This window comes from Leuciscus leuciscus (genome assembly GCF_965113295.1).
Source record: "Leuciscus leuciscus genome assembly, chromosome: 12".
NCBI lineage: Eukaryota > Metazoa > Chordata > Actinopteri > Cypriniformes > Leuciscidae > Leuciscus > Leuciscus leuciscus.
The window spans coordinates 14,022,924-14,048,623 of NC_138736.1; the positions used below are offsets into that span (position 1 = coordinate 14,022,924).

Consider the following 25,700-nt stretch of genomic DNA (forward strand, 5'->3'; position numbering starts at 1 on the left):
CACACTTAAATGCGCACAAACACACACTTCTACACCAAATATCAAATTGTGTTATTGTGATGGTTCATGACGACATAATTTCCCCTATTCTTTTGAATCAATTATTTGTTTGATCTTGGACTATTTCAAAGACTGCATCATCTTTTAGAGAGATTTTAAAAATGGAACAAAGACAAGAGCTTCCTTTCCAAAAAATACAATTTCCTTTCCAGACAACAATCCTTGATAACAATTCTGAATCTATATATAGAATCATTTGCAACAAGACTCACACAGGTCAGTGTGTGAGACAACAATCCTTGATAACAATTCTGAATCTATCTATAGAATCATTTTCAACATGACTCACACAGGTCAGGTTCTCACAGGCATGCTATAAATAGCAAAAGTGTGCTATAGAAGTTATTCTTTAAATTTGATGAACTGCAGACCTTCCCCAAACGGTAGTATTATTTAGTGCCAGGAATCATCAGGATTCTTTTCTTAAAGGTCTTAAAAATGTCCAGAAAGCTGTGAATGTCTATGTTATAAAAGCTGTACAAAATCCTGTACAAAAGCATAACAGTCCACAGTTAAAATTGTGGACTGATTGAAATGGGCATTGCAATGTCTGTAAGCAGTCAGACAAGAGGAACTAATATATTGCAACACAATTTTCTCTGTTTGATGTCAAAATGGTCCTGGTGATGGGAACAATTAAAATGACACTATCATTAATAGATTAAATATGTATAGCTTTGACAGCAACTGTAATACATTATAGAATGACTTGATCATAACATTGATGTACAAACATTAGGATTTGGCACAAAACAGCAAAGGTGAATTTAAATGGAAGGACTTGAGTAAATTACTAGTTGTGTATATTTCAGTAATGATTATTAATGTAATACACTGTCAAGACAAGGCAACCAAAACAGACTCAATCATTCACTTTCAATCTGCTAGATTTGCAAGGGAGAACACCGTAGCAAATTATTATATATTTTAATATAGCGAGTACATAAGTTTCAGTGGAATTCATCATAGATGAGATGAAAGACACTAGAGGTTGCACATATATGCACTTGTTAACATTCGGAGAGCCAGTTAAATTGTTATTTCCCACACAGACAATAACTGCTTCCTCTATCTCAGAGCACTCGTCTCGAGAGGGGAACTACAGACATTCCCATGCCGTTGTGTTATTCACAGTCACTAAAAGAGAAGCAAGTCAGTTAGACACAAAAACAAAAACACAATTTTTGGACCTTGGTTAACTTTTACTAAATAAAATCCTGGAAAGAGATCTCTTTGTGTGATGCTTTGATGTCCGAACAAAACACAAAAACACCAAACTAGACTATCATTTTCTGGAAATGTAAGTGGTGACTGCATGTGCAAAACTTGCCTCCACAATGCTAGGGTGTAGCAGGTGGATGTCAAGAAGATGCTATGCCTCTGCCATGGTGTTCAGAAGGATTTTTAGCACATTGCTATGTGTTTGCTAAGGTGTTCTTTCTGAAGGATTTCTGAAGGATCATGTGACACTGAAGAATGGATTAATGGCTGCTGAAAATTCTTCAGCAACCCGGTGAGTAATGGAATTATCATTAAGCTAGTATAACCATTGTTTGTTTACGCTCTTGTTTCCGGAAGTCAGTTACGAATTCAGTCTTCTCGATGACATCACTGATTGCACACACATCGTTAAAGACGGCAAGCGATGATTGGTCGGGCAGCAACATATAGTCCGACATGTTTCTTGTCCACGACATGACAAGAATTTAGGAGTCAAAACCGCATAATCTGACACAGTTACTGTCGTAACAGACAAAAATAGTGTGTAGTCTGAACCCAGGGTTAGGAAACAAAATTATTTAAATAAACTAACGGCAAGTTATTATAAAAGACATAAAACCTTCAGCAAGCACCGCTAATTCTGACTGAAAGCTACCATGTTTTTTTTTTTTTTTGCCAATTTAATGATTTCTAAACATAAACCTTGCCAAATCTTGAGGAAATGCCCAATTAGAAATGTAAGGTTTGCACTGTGGCATTGTTTCCTGTGGGGTTAAGCAGAAGGTGGGGCTTAGTGAAACAAAAGACATGGGAGTGTGTGCATGTGCATGAGTTCCTGTGCGGGGGCTGACACTGACAGGTGAACATCAGATTTCCCAGCAGACATGTCAACAAACACACACACACCTCGAGACTCCTCTACGCACTGATGCGCTGCAAAAGCCTGACAGCAGCTGATTGGGCGTGTGGAGTGTGAAACCACCAGAGCACCTCGTTAGAGACACACACACACAGACACACACAGACAGAGCACGGCTCAAAATAGCCTGCATGCAAAGCCGCAGCTCAACCACAGCACAATTCTCACAGACACAAGAATTAGCAAGTGATTCTAAGAGTCAGTTTAAAGAATCAACTACATATTATTGCTCTGATACACTGTGGCCAGGGTCCTATGCCAAGAGACGGCAATAATAACAGCGTGCGAGTGTGCGTACAGTGCTCCGCGCAGACGGCAAGGTGGGCTGAAGTGCTCAGAGGCGTGATGCTGTCACTGGATCCCAAGAGCACAATCCAGCAGGCTGCTGGGTAGGCAGCAATTACCCCGCGCTCACTATCACCTCGCGGTCTGGCGTCGAGCCAGCGCTGCTCTCTGAATAGAGCATTACTGCTCAGAGCACACACACACCTCTCCGTCTGAAAAACTCCTCTCTCAACTCTGGGAGCCGACCACGAACGCTTTGCCTTCAAGTTTGTTTTCTTTTCTCCTTTCCACCCTCCTTCTCCGTCGCCCCCCTTTTCTCAAAGCCTGGCAAACCGCCACAGTTATTTCCTTCTTGCGCTACATATAACATTCCAGCTCGGGAAAAAAAATGCTGAGCTGGATACTGGCGTTAACAGAGCAGTAGGAGCGCAGTACGACTCACTAGTCTGCAATAAAAACAACGATCAGAAGAAGGGAGCGATCATATTTCGGCCTTCAATGTTAAAACAAATGACAAGTCTCAGAGGCTGTGCACAACTACAGATATTCAGTGTTAGATTGCGTTTTGTAGCGTCCATTGATGTGCAAACTGACAAGGCTTCTAGGAGTCAGAGTAGAAGCTAATTGCAAAGTTTTGATAACTGAACATATGGCAATTCACCTTTCTCATGAGCGTCACGTTATAAACCTGCTGATCTCAGAACAGACCCATCTCTCAGGAACATATAGCATACAACTAGCTAGCCTATATCAAATTTACATTTAATGCTAATTTTATACTTCTTTACAAGTGACAGTTTGTCATTTAAGAATTCTAAAAACTGGGATGAATTGAAATGTCCACATTTACATTTACTATGGATCCTGTCATAATTGTAATTTTAATTGTGAATCCAAACAAACGATTTTTTTTTTCATACAGAATGAGAGTATATAGTAAGTAGTATGTAAACTGCATATCTACAATCTGAAATGTCATAAAACAATTCAAGTATGAACAAAAGTATATGTATAATGTAAATATAAAACAAGTATGTGTCGCATTGTTAGTCTAGTCGGAGTGGCCTTTAAAGAGGGTATCAGCATAAAATGTTCAACTTCTCAACTAGTCATCTATTGTACTGACAGAACAACAGGTCAAAAATAATTTTTACTGAGCAGGTAATCCAAACTTTAATTAAACTGTCAACATGTTTATAGCTAACTGAACAACACAAAATTCAATTCAACAGCATTTGAAGGTCACTCTATTGCCCCTCCTTGTGTACACTGGTTTGTTACAGACAGCGTTGCATGAATGCAGTGTGTTGACCAAGCATTTGCATACTAGCATGTAGTATGTTTTCTGGCCCAAAGTATACTGTATTTGTATTCTATTATACAGTTTGTTGTTACATGTACGGTAGAGGATGTGTACAGTGCCTGTGCCATAAACTTAATTATCAGCATAGTATACGTGTACTGTAAGTGTACAAGAGATACCCACAATTCTAATTAACGAGTACAATGATAATTTGTAATCGGTCATAATTTCTAAAGAGAAATAGTGCAGAAACTGGACAAAGTCGTGTGCTTTTTTGCACATGTATGCTATCAAATGAAGTATACACTGAAAGGCTATGTGTTCGGCTGTACACTAGCGCCCGTTACAAAAGTGAAGTATACTTTGGACTTAAGGATCATATACAGGAAGCTAATCTGCACAAGTACATACACACAAACTTGTTTCTGTCAAACAAAACTTGTAAGAAAGACAAGCATCAGAAAACTGTTCCTGGCAGTTACCGTGATGATGCCAGGCTCATTCATAGACTGGCAGAGTTGGTTGGCAGCACCGGTATTCAGATGTGACGAGACACCGAGAGCTGGCACAAGCTAACAGACGCCACTTACCCGAGCTGCACGTACGAACACTCACCCTGCTTCCCAAAACCCCCTCTGCTCCATCCCGGAGGAGCTCTGAGCCTCGTTAATGAGCACCAGGAGCACATGGGTGTGTGACAGAGCGAGGAGAAGTGTTTCTCATTCACACACACTCATGCATACACAGACCCATCACATAGACGGCCCAAGTGAGACTTGGGGCTCCTAGCATACTTCAAGCATTCCAATGAGGACATACGCAATGAGGATGCAAGATCCCCACTAGCCAACAAGACACAGATCACTTGCTTTAGGTCAATTTATACAAAGTTTCTTTTCGAAAGGTTTAAAGACCCAACAGAGGTTAAATGAACAGAGCATCTGTCTGTAACCGCCATTGAGCATGCATTTCCTGACCTGTACAGCCAGAGAAACTTTCCTTTTTATTGCAATCTTTTTTGCAAACATCCCCTCCAGACAGGCTGTTCAGCAGCATTAGCTTACCCTGAGAGCGACTGAATCTAGAAGTACATGCACACACACCACAATGGACAAGACAAAAGCTCTGTTAGCCTCAAATGACTAACTAGTTGATTAACAAAGCTGACTATATTTAGCTTTAATATTTTTAGCAGTAGTTCTTCAAAGGGAATTCATTTACCATGTGACTTCACAGAGTTACTTGGCTGATTGTGACTTAACACACTAAAGCATATCCAGCAAACAATCTGCTAAGCATGCTAAAATGTGTTACAACCATCAACACTAAGTTTGTAACAAATCCACTAGATTATACAATAAAAATATTTTCAGCGAAAATGTACTGACTCTAAAAATGCCACGGTTCTTGAACGTACATGCGTGTAAGGTAGCTTCAAAAGAAAACTTTTCTAGCAACTATCCAATGACAAAATCTTTGCTTTAGAAACCTGAACACTGAAGAGTTCTTCTACCAAGTATCAGTCAATCAGATCGTAGAGTGAATGTACATCATATTAACATTGAAGAAAGCATGAATGAACAAAAGATGAATTCCTTTATCTGCATGTAGGAAGTTCATTCGTCTTCTTTCCCAGATGAATATGTAATGACAATGGATTCATTAGCAGGCAGGGAAGGGGACTATACTTTCGCGAAAGGGCTCTTTTAAAAACACACTGGAAGCCTGTTCAGATGAAAGACGCTAAATATAGCCACACAGTCCTGGATCTTATCAACAAAGAATGTAGGCCAAGCGCCAACTGAGATCTTTCTCTTAACATCAAGAAATTTGTTATAACACGAATTCCTCGAAAAAGACAGAGCAATAAGGGGGGGAAAGGCCGGGAGAGATGGCCTTAAAGAGCAAAAAAATTAAAGCGCTTCTTCCTCCCTCTACACGTGTCCTCCAGATGTTGGAGGAATACAAAAAACAAGCACACATAGCGGTATTTGCCTGAGATTTGGGTCAGCACCGCAGAGCGTATGTCTACGCTTGTTTGGTCTGCCGTAAGCAGATTTAGGGTGATTGGTTTGAGAGTGAGGCACAGATAGAGTCACCCATGACAAGAAAGTGCTTTTGTTTTGTTTGCTCTGAGCAAAAGCAATGGAGGGGATGACAAGAGAACGGGAGAGAGGTGATCCGGTGCGGGAGGCCAATAGAGGCACCCCATTACACCCTCTACTTCACTGCATTGGAATGTCCGTGCAACACACACTCTACTGCAGAGCCAAGGGAACCTGGAGCGTTGGAGTTGCTCAGCTGGAGCATGATCCTCCAGAAGCAATTTGAAAACCTTGCAACTTTGCTTATGGTTCTGCATCCATGTTTTAGTAGAAAACACAGCTCTTTCAATGGAGAAAGATGCTTTTTAGAAAAAAATTAAAAAACATGGTACACGGACACTGTACATCAGGGCTGGGCAACTCTGGCCCTCGAGATCCACTTTCCTGCAGAGTTTAGCTCCAACCCTGACTAAACGTATTTGCCTGTAGCTTTCAAATCCTGAATACACTGAATCGCTTATAGCGGACTCCCAACGTCTCAAATTTAAAGATTGGGACCCCTGACTCCTCTGCATGTTATTCTGTCCAGTGGGTATGCTTGCAGCAACTGTGCAGGGTTGCAAAAGCAAGTCTGTTTCGAGACAGGATAGCGGTTATCATTTCAACTCCGCTCCGCTGATCAGCTTGGCACTGGTGTTGTGCCGCGGGCAGCCTGCAGATGGACAGCACAACCAAGCTTAACATGCTTGAGTGACAAATTGCCATCGCCAGTCACTGCTGTCAAGTGCGGAGCCCTGGCCAAAATGTAATAGATTTATAAGAAAGCAGTGCGTTTCGTTTTTTTACAGAAATAAATAAATGCCAGATTGAATTACAGGTTATGGGAGAGAGGTGACCACCTTCAGTGCTACAGCTGGTCCAATAAAAAGAGGCTTTATCAACAAAACCTCCATACACAACAGACCCGGACTGGGGCCCCACCGTTTTTTCTACAAGCAAACAAGATACATAAGCTGGCCAGGCTTTTGCTGATGAATTAACAACAGATCTGCACCTCAGCAGCCTCCTGAAAAGCAGACAAAGATAAAGAGGGGAAGGAAAACAAGATGGAAAGGTACACAGTCAGAGAGATAAAGCAACCAGAGAGCAGTGCTTGAGATGATGATCAGTCATGTGGCAGTAAATCAAAGATCATATAGGCCAGGGGTGTCCAGTTCTGCTCCTGGAGGGCCACCTTCCTGTAAAGTTTAGTTCCAAACCTAATTAAACACACCTGAACAAGCTAAATAGGGTCTCGTAGGCTGTATTCGAAATGGCCCCTATGCCCTCACTCACTATTCACTACATTACTCCACAAATATAGTCAACTAAATGAGTGAAGGAAAAGCACTGCAAACGCTATCTTTTGGCAAGACACAGATTTTCATTTGGTACATGGATATTCTCTTGTGGCTAGCCATTGATAATGCATCAAATGTACACATTATTTAGGGTGCGTTATAGGACTGAATTAGTGTAGCCTACTCCATAATACCCACTTTGGTTTCAGACATAAAAAAAAAAAAGAGGGAAAAATAGATATAACTCTCTGCTGTGGTTGATGAAATGTCCTAACAGCATAGGAGAGGCTAAACGCAGGGTATTAATGCAGCGTAATTCTAACCAAATGCTCTCCTTCAGTGTGAGTCTGAACAGGCCTGATATCTGTCCCAGGCTGCAGGAGACCACACACCTAAAGAAGCCTCTAACTGCACTTTAAACATGCAACAAGGACCATGTTTAAAAGGATAACACCATACAGTCATGTGCAATTAGAACTGATCAAATATTAAACCATACGACAGAAACAGGAAAGAGAGCTGAGAATCGGCTAGAAGAGCATGTGGTCCGCCTGAACTCTCTCAAATCTAACAGACATGTGACCTCTTGAGCTGGACATGAATGGTTGTTTGCATGAGATGAAGGGAGTTGTGTGTCTGATGTAATGTTGAACTTAGCACAGTGGCCTTGTGACCAAGTTCCTCTGATGTGATGTCATAAATTGACTGAACAGAATTCCTAGACCATAAAACTACTCTCCCACACACAGAGTTTTCCAAGCAGGCGCAAACGGCTCCAAAGTCTCCCAAAAGGGTTGAAGAACCCAAATTAGGCTAACTTGATCTATTAAAATAGCTCAATATTTGAAGACACCAACCACACTGCAGTAAAGCCTGCATTTTGTCTATAATTCTCCACAAAATTACATTAAAAAAGCATGAAATCTCAATCTTGCCACATAGCAAACAAGACTGACATCAGTCATTTTGTAAGACCAATGTTATATATTTTATATAGATCATTTAGACTCAGATGGGATCTGCTGACTTTTTTTTCCACATTTTGTGGGCGGATTGGGGGGAAAATGTGTTTAAACTAATTAGCAAATGATTCATTTGCCAATTAATTAAAACGGCAAATATATGTAATAAACACATAGGCTAATTGGGTTGGGAAAGTGTAGCATTTTGGGGAATTCTGACTGTGCTGCTGATATCTACATGGCTTTCTGAGTGTCTAGTCATGTTCTCACAAACCACACAGTGTCTCAAAGAGCTGATCGTGTGAGTTTAAAGTGTGCAGAATAACACACATGCACGCACTCGCACACACACATTAGCAGGAGTGTTAGCGCTCTGGACAGAGGCAGCAATGTGTGACTGGAAGGAAACCCCACACATTAGATGTGTAAAGCATGAGAGATCTCAGAGCTCACAGTCTTACTGGATCAATACACTCAACACCAGCAGAATGAAGGGAGATTATAATGTAGCTGTCAATGACTAACACACACACACACACACACACCCTCCTTATTAAAGCAAAATATTACACATGCATGCATACTGTATGTTTACCTATATACATTTATCTAAATGAGGACACATCAGACTTCTATTGATTTTATAACATAGCCTAGTTACTAAATCGTAAATCTACCCTTAAATGTAACCTTTTTTTAAGATGACATTTGTGGAGAAAAGGCCTTGTGGAGTTGGTTCAGAGATCAGCCTTATGAAACTGAAGAGTTCCTGTCGGCATTGTGTGAAGTCTTAATGAAGCTCTGCTAAACGCGTTTATAGCACCACACCGTAACCAAACACCCTAGACCCCCCCACCTCTCCATGCCTTTAACACCCTTTTTCCACAATTTATAAAACCTCTCCTTCACATTCTTTCTTTTGATGACAGATCGTCTAATGGATCTGACAGGTCGCCCTACAGCCTGTGCAAGCCTTTAATAAATAAACACTGAGATTTCTCCACTCCGGCAGCAGTTGGAGAGGAACAAAGCTGAAAATCAAAGAGTGTAATCAACATGGAGGGATTTAAGAGGAAATGCAACTCTTGTTTCTCCTGGGTGGCACAGGAAGATGTGTACAAACCCACAACAGCCATGCCACCCACCATAACACAAACACACATAGATGGAAGGAAAACAGATTTTCAAGTGTGTGAACCAGTTTGTGCTGAAGGTTGGGCTTAACTGATTGATAAAAGCATCATGAGAGGGGACCGTAAAAAAACATTTAGCTGAAAGACTTCGGAAAATGCTCCCTAAATATAAATATATATTTATATATTCTGCTGAAAAAGAACAAACAGAAACAATTATCAAATTTTACAAGATCTGATCATATATCCCAATACCTCAAATCCAACTATAGCTAACGCAAGGTAGTTGCTGTTTTACGGCAGGTCCAATACTGTAGGTCATTTATGCTCATGGCTGGATTAAACTGGTATTGACTACCAGCTGGTGAACCTAGTTTTGACCTGGTATGCCATCTGGGTCACACTGGTTAAAGCTGCTACGTCACCTTGGACCACAAAAGACTTCAAAAACAGGTTATCATCTTGCAACATCTCAGCATCTAGAGCTGTCAACAGTAATTTCCCTTCATGTACCCTAAAATGCCTTGTTCAGTTTGGGCCTCTAAAGAGCACGTGCAGAGTTAGCGGAAGCTCTTAATGCTGAAACACACACGCAGACAAACATGACTTTCTCCGAGTCATATGTAAGAGTTTAAGCTGGCGGCGGAGGGTTTGGGGAATCTATGTAAGGAAACACATGGTTTCGCTAAAATCAGAGTAACTACAGAGAAGAAGTCAAAACAAGTAAACAGCATGCTTATTAGCGCTTAGCAAAAGTCAGCTGTTAAAACACTCCTTCACTTACAAAATGTATTACTTTCAGAAAGAAAGAGACAAAAGCAAATTCTAAATCCTCCACAAAGCAATTTAACTTTGCCATCTAATCAGGAATACATATAAGATGAGGGCTTCAGAAAAACGAACAACAGATAATTCAGCCACCCGAGGGACTCTGAGCGCTCAAAAAACAATCCATATCATGTACAATCAATACATTTGTGCTGGGCAGTGTATGTTAGGCTGAGTGCAGCCATCAACTGGCACACACGGCAGTGGATGTTCAGCTTAAGTGGATGACAGGGAAATGGACTGCTACCGGTTAAATGACAACTTAAAGTTATATATGAGATCTTTGTACACTTACAAGACGCTGAAATCTCAAAACTACCACCTAATCTGGAACATCTAAAAATGTTCTTCTAAAGAACATGGGATAGTTTTACAACAGAAGATGCAGACTACTAACAGAGACATCACGTTTAGGTTTATTATTCAGTCATCTAACACTTATCTAAGCTGACAAAACATGGGAGATGTGTCATGCTCCATTTAAATGCACAAACCTTTTTTAATTTTCCTCCAAATTACTTTTTCTCCCCCCTGGATAAGTGAGCAAGAAGCCAGTGTCCTGCTCACAGCAATAATGTCTTACATGCACTTCTCCGTGCATGGGCCTGACCTCTCCCTCCTCTCAGTATCTCCATCCATCCCTGTGTGTGTGTCTGTGTCTGTCGTAAAGCAGGTTTCTACTGATACTGGCCAAAGCCGTCTCAGGCAGTCAGAACTCGAAAGAAATGCGTCTGCTAAAACATCTCAGTTCCATTTACAGAGTAATAACAGAAGAACTGGACCATTATTTCAGTCTATAAACCAGAGTCATAAAATGTATGAAATATGCTCATAAACTCATAACCACTGCAAATCGCCAGCATTATCGGTCAAGTCTTGACAGTTCAGCGCTAAAAATACTGGAGGATTCGCATTTAAGCACTTGGGACAATTGTAAAAAAAAATAAAAATAAAATCTCTCCGTCAACTAGCATCAGCAAAATACAAGAATATGCCACTGCAAGCCAACAACAGTGAATATGCCTGGAAACTCTATTTGAATCTCTTGAACAGGGGCGGCAGGGGCCAAAATTAAATTTATGCCAATGCAGAATAAACTGGGTAAATCTGCTGTATTTTGCTTTATTTCTAGACCCCCCAGGTGTTAGAGGGGTTTTTATTAAAATATATTTTTTACAGAATTTTTCATTTTTAAGTGATAATATTTTGTATTCTAATTTAAACAAAAATTAGATTAGAAGTTGCCTTGCCAACTAAATGAAATAAACTAAGTTGAAAGTTGAAATTAAAGCTAAACAGAAATATTAAAACATGACACGAGCAAAAAAAAAAAAAAAAAAAAACTAAAACTTTAGAACAAAAATTAAAAAGCCAATTCAAAATATTAATCAATACTATAACAGTATATAAATAATACTAAAATAACACTGGTGTCAGCATCATATGTGAGATGAGCTCTTCATCTCTCAATGAAACTGGATTTTTCACAAAAATAAAGACGCATTGTCGAATGTATTTTTTTTTTCTGATAATTTCTGCTGTGGAAAGAGCAAGTAGTTTTAATACACCATTTCAATCTCTTCTGATCTCATTCTTATATTTGCGGTGTCTTTAAATTTAAGTGAAATTTCACTCTTCAATATTATTTATTTCAAGAAAACGTGTCAAATGTGTATAACTATGTTGCCATTTAAACATATAGTCAGTGACTCAGACTATAAATGAAAACAGGTTTGCATCAGTCTAACAAGTAATGAATTAACATCTATCTCATCACACTTAATCGAGAGTGCAAACACAACAAAACTCAAGTAAAGCGATTTCCTTTGCCGTGCTGCTGACATCAGCCTCTGTAGGTCACAGTGTGCCAGAAGGCATATCTGAAGTCATAACTTAGGCTACACTTCAGGGACAGAATTGGAAACCATTTTAAACAAAGTCATCAGACAAAGAAAATGCTAAGAGTTAATGGAGGCAAAACTGAGCTCTACTGTTTTTTTTCTATCTCCCCCTTAAAAGTGTTAAGAAAACTACTGATTGAACTTTGAGAAAAACATTTTGCAACAGGAAAAGAGAAAGACGAAGAGCAGCAAACAGACAGGGCAAAGACAATGCGTGCCCTGTATGGGTCTGAGGCATGAGAGCGCAGCACGGCGTGCGAGGATTAGCATCTCTGCGCACAGCTGCTGTAAATATTTTCCAAACCATTGGCAAGAAAGCAGCAACTGCAGCGCAGAGAACGCTAGCTAACACCACGATGTTGCTCAGCGAGGGTTTTATGGCAGCGGGGCAAACAAAGCGCCACGTCCTGGGATGCCCTCCTGAGGTTGGCACGATCTCGTCAGATTTCAGAGGTGTTTATGCCAGGCCACACTCCTGACTCATGCACTGGGAGACAAATTGGACAGCTGGGGGCAGAACAGTGAGAGACTGCACATTATTAACTCTCGAGACTGCACTTCTACAGACTGACACAAACCATCTGACTTCAGAGATCCTGAACTTGTGATGTAACTTAAACGAGAATACTCCCTGTGGAAAACCAGCTAAAATTAGTGTAACATAAAATAGTTTCTAGCTGGTCCAAACTGGTTATTTATGATCATTGACTGGCCTAGGCCTATATAGATGATTGGATTTTCAGTCGGTTTGCCGGGTTAAACCGCTAGACCACCCTACACTAGGAAAAAAATCAGCTAATATGCTCCAAAATCTATAAACTTTACCTTTTTTTTTTTTTTTTTTTTTTTTTTTTTTTGCTTTAGTTAAACTGAATATTCAATTAAAAATAAATATAGGGTGTGACTTGATTTTATTAGTCAGGATTTGAGTGGATCATGAAAAATGAGGCAGGGCTATTACATGTTTGTTGTTATGCTATATGCTATGCTATGCTATGCTGTTATGCTATGCTGTATACATAGGGGAGGAAAATAGTGGCACCTTTTGATTCAATTGAGAGCCTTTTGTGGCAGAATCTTCAAAAATAAACAGCTTGAGGTTATATTTCCACACAAGAATAAAAATGATCAAATAGGGTCGCAAACAGCACGAGGTCTATTTGCTCAACCATAAACATTAAAGATGCACTAAGAAGTCCAACCCAATCTTAGGGAAACATTATGACAATCTTCCAGCCCTCTCTCTGAACAGACACTTCCGCTCTCTCACCTCCATTTTCTCTCTCACTCCACCTTTAACAAGCTTCATAAATATACATCAGCTCTGTTATTTGGACACCTTGGCAGAGCGAGTGGTTCTTTAACTGTCAGGGAGTAACAAGCGATCCCTTCAGGAGCGTTTCCCCGCTTCATTACCTACATGCCTGGCACGGCGCATCACACCGGGCCACATGTCAATCACAAGACAAAGAAGAGGGCAACTCGGCTCGGGCGTCGAGGCACCTAAAACACCCCTCTCTTTATAGAGGAAACATTGCACCATAAAAGACACACAGCAAGCATACAGGAGACAAGGATAAATGGGAGCGATATTTCGGTTAGGGTGACTTAGAGCAGTGCGGTATGACGATCTATACAATACAACAACGGTAGAAATGTGTCAGAGAAAATCAGCTATACTGTTTATAAAGCATTACATTCATGTAAATAACTTTGCAATGATCCCAGTCTTTTCCTTCATTTGTGATAATAAAAAAAATAATGGTTTGTCCATGAAAAAAGTATTATATTATTAGGGACCCCTATATATATATTTTTTTAAATAAATAAAAATGTAAATGCTAAAAACAAATAATTAAACTAAAATAAATGCATAAAAAAATGAGATGAAGTCTCATTCTTTTATAAAGTATCTATCTATGTAGCCTAAACATTACTATACTGTTATGTCATATACAACATTTGAGGGTTAAATTTACAGCAACAAAATAGCACTTCTTGTGATATAAAATTCCTTGCTGTGATATAAAGGTATAAATGTCATATGGCCCACTGGCATTAGCCCATTATCGACAAATATATTAATGAAACTTTCAGCAGATTTACTTATTTTTGATTTCATGAGTAAATACAAAATGTAGATAAAATATCCAATTCATTTCAGAAATTAAATTAACATTTTGACCTCTTACAATTAATAACTTTATTTATTTATTTATTTATTTATATATGAAGAGTTCAGATGCAAAAGCCTCTAAGTGCCATCTGAAATTTTCTTCTAGAATGATCATTTTTATCAAGCTAGTGTATTTAAGTTCAGTAATTTCACTTAAATGACAATGAAAATGGCCTATTAATTGTACTTTAAGTGAAATTACTGAACTTAAATATACGAGCTTGATAAAAATGATCATTCTAGAAGAAAATTTCAGATGGCACTTAGAGGCTTTTGCATCTGAACTCTTCATATATATATATATATATATATATATATATATATATATATATATATATATATATATATATATATATATATATATATATCATACTGTAAACAAAATACATAAGTTAAATGGGCATTATATCAGCCATCACCCATCCTGCTCTGCACCGGCATCAGCCATTGAACAGTTTGTATTGGGGTGACATTGTTGTCAGTGCGCCAGGCAAAGAACGGTTATTATCCACCAATAAATACACAATGGACACCTTACACAAATATTACCTCACTGACATGCTAATTACTTGATTAGCCTTACCAATAATTAGCAGGGAATCATCTACACTCCATGACCTCTATTTTTAAATGCAAATGAGTCTACTTTATGTGATAGTTACAGCTGCCACAGAAGTGTTTTACAGCGCAGGACTATAGTGTCGTTGAATAACCCGCACAGTATGTGGTGGGTTAAATGGGTATGATCTTAGTCATAGATGTCTGAGATCAACTAACCTTTCCTGTTCCCTTTAGTTAACCTGTGAGTGGCGTAATTGAATCCACCATGTATGCACACACTCCATAACCACATCTAGGTCCTCCATTCGGTCCTTTACGAGTGATGTAATTAAATTCTCTCTTGCCCCATCAACCCAGCGCAGGTCAGACAGCAGAAGCGCCAGCCAGATCCTGTAGTTCATGTGTGCTGTACACACACAGACACGAAGCATTTCCTAACTAACACAACACACATGCTAGCAGCTTCTATTATTCACCCTGGATACATATGGGCAAGCATTAATTGAGACCAACAGGGGTCAAGGTAAACATATGTCGGACACACACACACACACGCGCACGCACGCACGCACGCACGCACGCACGCACGCACGCACGCACGCACGCACGCACGCACGCACGCACGCACGCACGCACGCACGCACGCACGCACGCACGCACGCACGCACGCACGCACGCACGCACGCACGCACGCACGCACGCACACGCACACACGCACGCACGCACACACACACACACACACACACACACAAAATCAGCAAATGGCCAACAATCTTTCTTAATAAAAACAATCTGTCGAAAGACTGAACACACATTAAAACCAGCCTTGAACAACTCCGGAGATACTGCACATTCTCATTGAGCTGTGGTGCTCTTGTAAGCACAAGTCAGATTGAATCCAGCAAGAAACATTTTCCAAATCCTGTTTTATTTAATCAATTACAAATAAAGCTATACAGTTAAGGGTAACTTTAAAATATATACTTGCAACTAGTGATTTCACAACTATTAATAAAAGCTGACATCAAGCATCCCAGACAGCAACGAACCAAAAACATTATTGACCTGAACATAAAAAATAAAAAAAAGACCAATACTGCTGAATGGAGCAAATGAATAATTTTACGAGAGAAACACACTAACATAAAAAGGCTCGTACTGGGTGAGAGGGGGCAAATAGCAGCAGCTGTGTGCTTCATATCGCCGCTGTGGCCATTTTATTATCACAAACCAAAGAGATGGCTTTATTCTCTGACATAACAACCCAATTTCAGTCCAATAGAAAATAAAATCTGCCTCTCTCAAGTATTGTGGCTTTTTCGTTCATCTATTAAATTGTCAAGAAAGCGGGTAGTTACAAGACATGACAAAACAAATTCACAGCATGCCAAGGGCTGCAAAATATAGCGCTATGTGCAGAAGCACACGGGGAGAAGGATTTGAAGAACGAGTGAGGAAAGGAAAGTCCCCGCTGGGTGTGAAGTCTGACACGCGTCTTGTAGTTACAGTAAGGCTAGTTTAACTGTTTAAACTCAACGAACTAGGCAAAAGGCCATACAAGTTCAATACAACATGAAATGACATTTGAATTTAACTTCTGCAGCATGATTTTTTTTTGTGAAATCACACCTTAGGGCATCAGATTTTTATTAGATGATGTATATGTTGCTAGTTAATATTTTGTTTCCATGCCATGGAGCCTTTACCACCTTAATACTACTACTAAAATTATTTTTATGTAAATTGACAAATTGTGTACAACAAAAACAGACATTTAATGCAAGACACAGCAGACAAGCACTTTTGTCATGCACTGGTCAATTGTGAGATTTGGGTCTATTTGGCTTTTCATAATGCATTTTACTAGTGGAAAGAAAATCTCTTTAAAGGCCGTTTTCCCAAATTAGTTTTTTTTTTCTTTTTTTTTCATTGCACTAAGCCAGAAATCTCCACTTCAGTAGCTCTTGCATATACCAAACTTTTACAGTTTTGAACCTGGCTTTATCCAGTGTTCAGATTCCTGTTCTGAAAATGTAAGCAAATTAGAGCATTAGATGATGCCTCATTTGCTTTAAAACATAACATTTCACAAAACTTGTAATAGGCTACAAAAAGTAGGGATATTAGGGATAGGGTAGTAGGGATATTAGGGATAGGGTAGTAGGGATATTAGGGATAGGGTAGTAGGGATATTAGGGATAGGGTAGTAGGGATATCTGTTCACCTGAGGTGTCTTACTTTTAGAAAATGAATTTTCATTTCATGCTGACTTTTACTGCGCAAGAATTTTAGCACTGTGTGTTTCTCGTTCATTCATTCACTGGAAACCTATCAAATGATCTGTATATTTACTTAAGCAAATATGTTTGTGAACAAACAAAGCATGATTTAAGCAGGGAGGAAGTAGCAGTCACGCTCATGTTGGGGTGTCCATGCGTGGGTGTGAGGGGTCAGGGCAGCCAGGTGGTCCTGGTGTTAGAGGTCACGCCCACCAGACAGCTTGCGGCGAATGGCTAAGCTCCAGTGCTCAAAGAGCCTGTCAATCAAGATTGATTATGAGGAGAGGGTGAATTTGCCCCTCCACTCCGGGCTGATCTCGCCCCCCGCGGCCCTCTCTTCATCCCCCGCTAAAGAAAAGAGCCTTTGCATGACAAAGTGGTATGGATTTCATGAAGAAAGAAAGAAAAGAAAGAGAAAATGAAATAAAGAATCCCTTTGGGGTCCCACAAACCCCCATACATCCCAAAAGGATGGACTTCGGGAATAAAAGAAAGGTTCGGAAAGGTTACCCCTACCCGTCCTTTAATCTATACAGTTCCCCCCACAACATTTATCCAATATATTACGTGGTCGCATTCAGCCTTCAAATGTCAGAAAAAGTCACCGCGCGGCTTTCTAATAAACACAACGGCATTTGTTGATTTTTAGAAGCAAAACGAGGAGGATCCGACGGTCTCAGCGCCAGCGGAGGGTGCGATCACCAACGCTGCAGGTGTTAATTTCAACTAAGTATTCAGTGAGAGGGAAATCAGCACCTTTAGAAAAAACTACAGTGAAAAAATGTGGTGCAAATTTGTGATTAGCATATGACACGTACACGTGCACACACACACACACACACACACACACACAGCTTGGCGCTCTCTCACTTTACTACTGAACCAATTACAATAACACTGAGTTTGAATTGTGTCGAAGCCCCCCTGACAAGAGCGATTACGCTCACCTTGTTTAAACAACGGCGCTTAATTAATACCAGTGCGTGTGAGGGCAAGCCAGACCCAATTCAGATTCCGTTAGCCACTTCCCTGCTATCAAGAGAAATAGCCGTGCTGAGAGGATTTATTGGGAGCTGCAATTCAGATATCACTGAAGAACAAATGGCAATGTTACTGACATATGCTGCCAAACTGTGTTTTTGTTTAATATACACACATCAACTACAATTTTACATTTTCTTTGCCCTGCAAATTATATGTTGTTAAGAAACTGGGTCATGAAAGTGTATTCACTAAGTACACTTAAGTGGTGTTTTATTTCATTAACCGTTTTTATTTTTTTATAAATGTACTCTTAAGATTTGAAGTACACTACAAGCGCACATTCAATACAATTAAAGTCCGGATGAAACAGAAGTTGCACTAATCTTTTTTTCCCTACTGTGACATAACCGAGTGAAGCGGCTTCTTGAACAAGAAAAAAATTACTTGATTTTGTTTATCTGGAATTGATTGAATCATTGAATCGTGGTTTGCCATTGCTGTGATCTCAATGTGAGTGACACATTAACATCATCAGAGAAGAGCAGAGATGTTGCTGCAAGCGAAAGGGGAAGATATTTTGGTTAAAGATTACGAGGGCACATTAAGTAAAAGAATGATGTGCACGGATTAATTATTTATAATAAATTATGCAATATTGCATTAAAAAAAAGTCTATTTTTTATTCCATGGTGACTTTAAGCACACCTCTCTTCAGTGAGTTGCATGATTTGAGTTATCACTTGGTTCTATCTGCTCAAGTTTAGCATGAGTAATAGTAATAGTAATAGTATTAATAAGTTTACTTATTTTGGATAGAGCTCTCATTTGGTGCATTAATAAATGAACAGGACATTGATGCCAGGTTCTGATGGTTATGAATGACTGGCGGTGAAGACCTTTACTTCCTCTGTCTGAGTTTCTTCTGGAAAAAAGCCCTACCAAACAACATCCTTTCCAATGTGGCGGAAAGAGCCAGTGAATACAAAAATGATATAGTCGACTATGACCCAAATGTGCCAGACTTCATCATTCATTTCATTTTTATCTTTTTTCTCTCTCTCTCTCTCTCTCTCTCTCTCTCTCCTTCGTCAGGGGCGTAAAAGGAGACGCCTTCCGTGTCACCCTAGCTCGCATGACCTCTGACCCCTCTTATCTGGAGCAGAGCATTGAGGGATGATCTGTGTCAGAGCTTAAATATTCCACATTTAAACAAGAGCTTGTGAGCAAATAAACCATTTGCTTAACTACCGTTGGAAGTGAGATATCCTGACTGGCTTTTTCCATAAACCCCACAACACCCTGGTAACCAACCACAATACCCCAAAAATGTACAAAACTAACTATAGATTCCAGCAAATAAGCTTTAAATTTGAAACTCTGTGTGTCCCTTTCTCTCAGTCTCACACTGGCATTACTCCACAGCAGCGGCTGCTGGCAGCAGGGCCGAGCCAGTAGCAGGATAAGCAGGCCACAGCCGTACCAGCATGCTTTCCACTCGCTCGCAGGTGTCGCGCATGGCTGCCATCTTTTTCACAACGGGGAAGGCTGAAAGCCTGCAGTGTTCAAGAGGAAAATGAGGCCGTCAATATCTGGTCACCCAGAGTCACCTCTTTTCTGGGTCTTGTGTCTCTTAAGCAAGTGAGAATGTTTATTTTAATGGCTGGGCTAATACACAAAGCATTTGTAAATCACATAAAATGTAAGGAATAATGCTGGACCTAAACGATCACATAAATAAAGTGCAATAGTAATAACTGCAAGCAACTAACCTTAACCCAATTGAATCTGGTTTCTCAATGCATTCCTTCGACCTTTAACCCTCCCAAAAAAAATCTCTTTCTCTATGTGCACTTGATGAGACCCGACACAAACAGAGCTGACAGGACTTCAAAGCACCGAGCCACATCTCTGCTGCCACGTCCTTCATTCTGATGTGTGTTTGCGCAGCTGCGGATTCTTCGGCTTTAACTTAAAACCAGTGGAAAAGAGTTTTCCAAACTCTGACTCAGATCTCAAACAAAAACTCTACCTGGTCAAAACACACTGTGTATCTATACAGGTGAACTGTCCAATGGTCCTGATTGGACAATTAATGTTGATTTCACCAAATGTCAATGTAGGTTAAAGTTGACCATCCCTGTTACTTAGTACATTACTCATATGAGACACCACTGAGTGGTTTCAGTAAGCAAAACTGATCTACAGGGGAGATTATAATACAGCAGTACAGTACGAATACACAACACACCTTCATTACACAAACAACCTGCCAAACCAGTCCAGGCTCAATGTCAAGGGAAACTGGGAAAGCGTGCAAAGCATTTTAACCGTGTGCGCAAATTAATTATCTAGTAATTCCAAAAGGAATTTAATTAAAACAATAGCAGTCTCAAACATGTATTTTCCTAATACTCCCACGTCTGCTGTTGGTTGGACAAACAGATAGTCCGGCCACAAACTCATGTCATTGGTTAAGCTCAAACAAAAAGGAGCAAAACACATTTTTTTGCAGTAATAATCTATGAATGGAGTAAAAATTATTAATACAATTATTTTAACATTGAAAAAATATATAGTAATTAAAAATCACTGGATATTTTAACTTGAAATTGTATCATTTATAATCCACCATTACCTCACTATCAGCAATCATGGCACTTCAAACAAAAATACAAATAAACAAAACAAAACAAAAAAACCTGTCTCCAAACACCTATAAACACTGTAAGCAATGCATCTGCACTACCACTTTAATTTGTCAAACCAGTATAGCCTACTACTGATGTAGCAAAACTACTCCTTGTCACTACACGTCTGTGCGTCACTGTAAACTATGAACAATGTAGCACGTGGGTTAAGCACATGCCATTCCTATTAAATTCACACGTTAGCTGTTGGAACGCCTCGGTGTGATGTGACGCGTCGATTTATTACGCAGTGGAAGCCAAACGTTGTGGACGAGGCCAGCACCTGTCAGCTGAAATCATACAGGGTCTGCTCCCTGCATGCTGGGTACACACCGGCCTCCGCAACCCTCTCAGTCATGGAGAGGTGTCTACTTCAGAAACAAACAGATCAGCAAAGATGGCCTGAAATGAACAGATGAGGTGAATGTGTGTTGAGTTTGTGTGTGATGGCCGGTTGGTCTGTAACCAAACTTTGCAATAACTTCCCTTTGTTTGCTAACTGAGCTCACAGTAGTTACAAGCACATATTTTTAGTTCAGCATATAAGATGAAAAGTCTTTGGGGAAAATTGTATACCATACTATATATAATCCAGCTTTAAAAAAATAAAAAAGCCAAAAATATGACAGGCATTCAATAACGGCATAGCAGAGTCATGCTGGTAGCTTGTCAATTTCCATTACAGAAAGATTAGCTGTTAAGACAGCTGGTGCCACTGCTCAAGAAAAAAGAAAAGAAAAAAAAGAGCCTCTGTTTACTCCTGAAGAGAAAACTAAGCAGTCCACAGACGCTATTCAGTGAGGATCCGTGTAAGCAACCTCTTAGCACTGATGCTATTTTTTAGGATTTGTAGGAACTAGCGGAGCATCTTAAGAATGAATGCGCTCTATAGTCTGAGCACTGAAATTATTTTTTTTCTTTAGGGATTTAAAAAAGCCTTAAAGCGTTATAAGCCATTAACCAAACAAATCAGGTACAAGGTAAATCACAACATTACAACGTTTTATTTGAAGCAAAAAAGCATCTAGGCTAATTGGAGAAAAAGACAAAAGGTACAAGACTGTGCACTTAACTTTAACAGGGAACTACAATACCATGAAGCATTGCGAATGACAATGAAAATGGAGAAATACATATTTATTCATCAAGTTGATTTTATTTATAGAAACATTTATTAACATTTAACATTTATAAATGTATGCATATTTTGCAATTAATTATTTTGAGAGCATAGCAAGAACGACACGATTACATCATGGCGTTTCATGGGAAAGACAGCGACTCTTTGATTGGTGGAATTTTCCTTACAGCATCACAGGTCATGTAGTTTTTCACTACGATTGAAGCTGTTAAATAATTATTTCAACTTAATTTTAAAATAATACAAACGAATGCCTTCAATATGCATACATACCATAGATTTAGGTCTGTATTTTATAGGTTTATAAGTTAAAAATCTATTTATGTAGGCCTACACATGAAAATAAAAAATAAAAATGTACCTATGAAGAAAATTAATGAATGCATTTTTACTTTCAGAACCTGACTGTTGTAGTCTATTGACTGTTGTTTTTGGAAAAAAAAGAAGAGAAAAAAAATAAAATCACCATTGGTAGCAAGATATCAATGAGGTGAAAATGACACAAATATTAACAAACACCATGTAGAAGTGAAATATCTTTGAAAACTCCAAATAAACAACAAACCACCACTATTTTTTAATGGGACAGTCACACTCCCGGTTAAACCGCGGCCTAACCATAAACCAGCACTAACAAACCTAGAAACACTTATACTGATGGTTTTGTACAAGGCAAAGCTCCTCCCCTTTCCCACAATGCTCTACTGTGCCAGACATCATCCCACAGGGGTCACATGGGATACTCGACTCCCAGATTTCCTGTCCACAATTAAGCCAGCCAATAATGTAGCCGGCGCCTGCCAGGACTGTAGGCGGTCCCGCTCTCGGTCCTGCCAGTCTTTTACAGAGTGCTGTTCTGCTGATGGTGCACTGGGGTGAGAGGAGGGTACTTTAGAAAAACAGCCATCCATTCAGCACAGCCAGGAGAAAACACACATAACTCAGCATACACATCTACTCTGGACAGGCGGGCAGTGATGGGATGGAAGGATTGGGCTGTTATAAGAATGAAAACGGTCCACTGCCTCTTTTTTGACATGGCACAGCTATTCAGTGTTATAAATGATTGAGACACTGTTAAAACTGAAAGAGATGGACAGACAAAAGGGGAAAGATGAGTAGCCTATATCCGCCTTGTCACAGAAACAGAGGAACTTGGCTTCTGAGAAGGCCTGGTGGATGCTTGAATCAGACTGAGGTCATCAAGCCACATCCTCTCAAGCACGCATCAGTTTGTGCCAATATATCTTTAATTCAAAGAATGCTCTACTTTCCACTTCCAAATGAGTGCAAATCATGTGCAGACAAATTCTATTTAATTTGGTTAAAACTGCCTTTGAAGGGACAATGACTGAAGCTCGAAAGAAAAGCTGCCACATGATGCTCCGTATAGAAGGGATAAAAAAAAAATTAAAATAAAAAAAACGTGTTTTGCACAATCATTTCAAATTTTAAAGTGCTTTATCCGATTGATGGAACTGACTTAAAACAACCAAAATAATCTGATGACAAATAATCTTACATAAAGTAGATTTTGAAAAAGAACAGGAACCTTAACTTAAAAAATATGAACATTTTGAGGTAAGGAATTAAAACTTTTATTCAGCAAGGATGCATTATATTGATCAGTAAAATGACAAAAGTTACAAAATATTTTTTCTCAAATAAACGCTGTTCTTTATGTCCTTTATTATTTCAAAATATTACTTTTGTTACTGTATTTTTGATCAAATAAATGCAGTCTTGGTGACCATAAGAGACTTCTTTCAAAAACATGTAGCCTAAACATTTTACAGAAACCCCAAAACTTTTACACAGAAGGGAACATTAAAGCTACAATGATTCAGTTATCAATATATTGCATGTTACAACTATCAATAACTAAATTATGAATCATTCAACATAAAAGTATAATTTCACACCGTCGGCCTGGTCCAAACCGAAACGAGCCCTTGTGGATGTAAATCAAGTATTGACAGACAAGACCCTGAGCATGAAATGGAGAGTTAACAGAGAGAGAGAGAGAGAGAGAGAGAGAGAGAGAGAGAGAGAGAGAGAGAGAGAGAGAGAGAGAGAGAGAGAGAGAGAGAGAGAGAGAGAGAGAGAGAGAGAGAGAGAGAGAGAGAGAGAGAGAGAAAGAGAGAGAAAGAGAGAGAAAGAGAGAGAGAGAGAGAGAGAGAGAGAGAGAGAGAGAGAGACTTTAAGTCAATACCTTATTTAGGTGAGCGTGCAGAAAATCTAGAAAGAAAACCATGAGACGCAGTGAAGAAAAAGCTGAGGTGAGAAAATAAATGCTTAGGAGTCAGGAAGAACCAAAAACATTAAAACACTACAGTGGAGACAATATAGGACAAAAATAGTTAGAAAATAAAAAAGACATATACAGACAAATACAGGCTAGAGCACATCTCCAGTACACACAGTCACTGTGGCCTAATCAAAGCCTCTTAAAATAGCTACACTGTTATTTTTCAGAGTCTGGCAACCTTTTCCCCTCACAAAATCACTTCTCTTCCAGCACGCTGGCCTGCGCCGCACACTAACTGAGAAACACCTCTATGGTCAGTGCTAGCTGTGCACAGCTGATCAATGACGCCGATACGCGAACAGGATTAAAGTCTGTCCCTTAAGCCCAGAAGGTCACTGCAAATAATCTGCCATCGATTATTCTTTATATCCCGGCTGAGCTGGCGGGAACAGTAGTGCTAATGTCAGCTGATTAAGGTGCACGGACACGTCCCATCCTGTCCCGTGCTACTCAATACTCAATAGGCTTGAATCAACAGCCGCCGACACCGGCATCTCACACAGACCTCTACACACGGCCTGAGGTGCAAAACAGTGAAAGAGCACATGAAACAGATGATCAGATGTTCTGCTAATGCTAATGTAACAGTTTATGTAATGGCTTCATGGAAGGCTTCGGTTATTTACACACAAAAAAAGTTTGTCAGAGAATGCTGTTAATCTACAGATTTCAAAGTGAGTGGTGCATTAAAACCAAAAGTCAGTTTGCATTTCTCTTTTCACACTTTCCTGAAAAATAACTTAAAAGATAATTTCATGGAAAGCTTCAACATGTTCTGATATCACTTAAAAAATGACACACACACACACAAAAAAAACTTAACAGAACTATGAGAGTTCTCCTTTTTCCTTTCGCTCGTCGTCAGCGTCTCACAAGACAGGCGTCTGAAAATCTTCAGAACACAAACAGCATCACATAAACCTGTTAAACTGCCAGGAATCTTGTAGAAGCAAAACGGCTTCAAAAAGTACAGCCACAATTCCATTAGGATGAAAGAAAGCATGTAATTATAGTCTCTGCTTCTGTTTGGAAACTCTGCTTTGATTACGCACTCAAAGATATGGGCAGGGTGTGTCCTCAGTGCCACACACACACACACACACACACAAAAACATTAGTCTGCTAGGATTTGTTCATACAGTCATGTGCATATGAGAATGTGTGTACAGACAAGCCAATACAGGCAGCAGTATTCCTGATGCGTAGAGAGGCAAAATGAGGCTACATCAAAATAAAAGCAGCATTGTGAATTATGGAAGCATCCGATAGATCTTATATGATATGAGCTGGCATGGACCACTTCCACTCTTACTGACCTACATTGTGCAAAAGACACTGTAAGAGTGTTTTTGTGTAAACAAACACATACATAAAGAGATCCATTAAAGCACTGTTAAAATATTAACAGTTTCCTATGCATCACCCAGTAAAAACCCACCTCAACTCATTTTGCTCATGGATGGCTAAGAAATAGGCCATGCCACTGGTTTAGATTATGGGTCAGGCTGATCTGAGAACAATGACATCATAAAATAGGGGGGGGGGGGGTGGTGGTGGCGCAATGGAT

At 39.6% G+C, this 25,700-nt stretch overlaps 1 protein-coding gene across 1 annotated transcript in view; it reads right to left on the reverse strand.

Moving 5' to 3' along the window:
* Positions 1–25,700, reverse strand: part of jarid2b (jumonji and AT-rich interaction domain containing 2b) — a 106,159-nt gene that overhangs the window by 53,964 nt on the left and 26,495 nt on the right. The window lies entirely within an intron of this gene.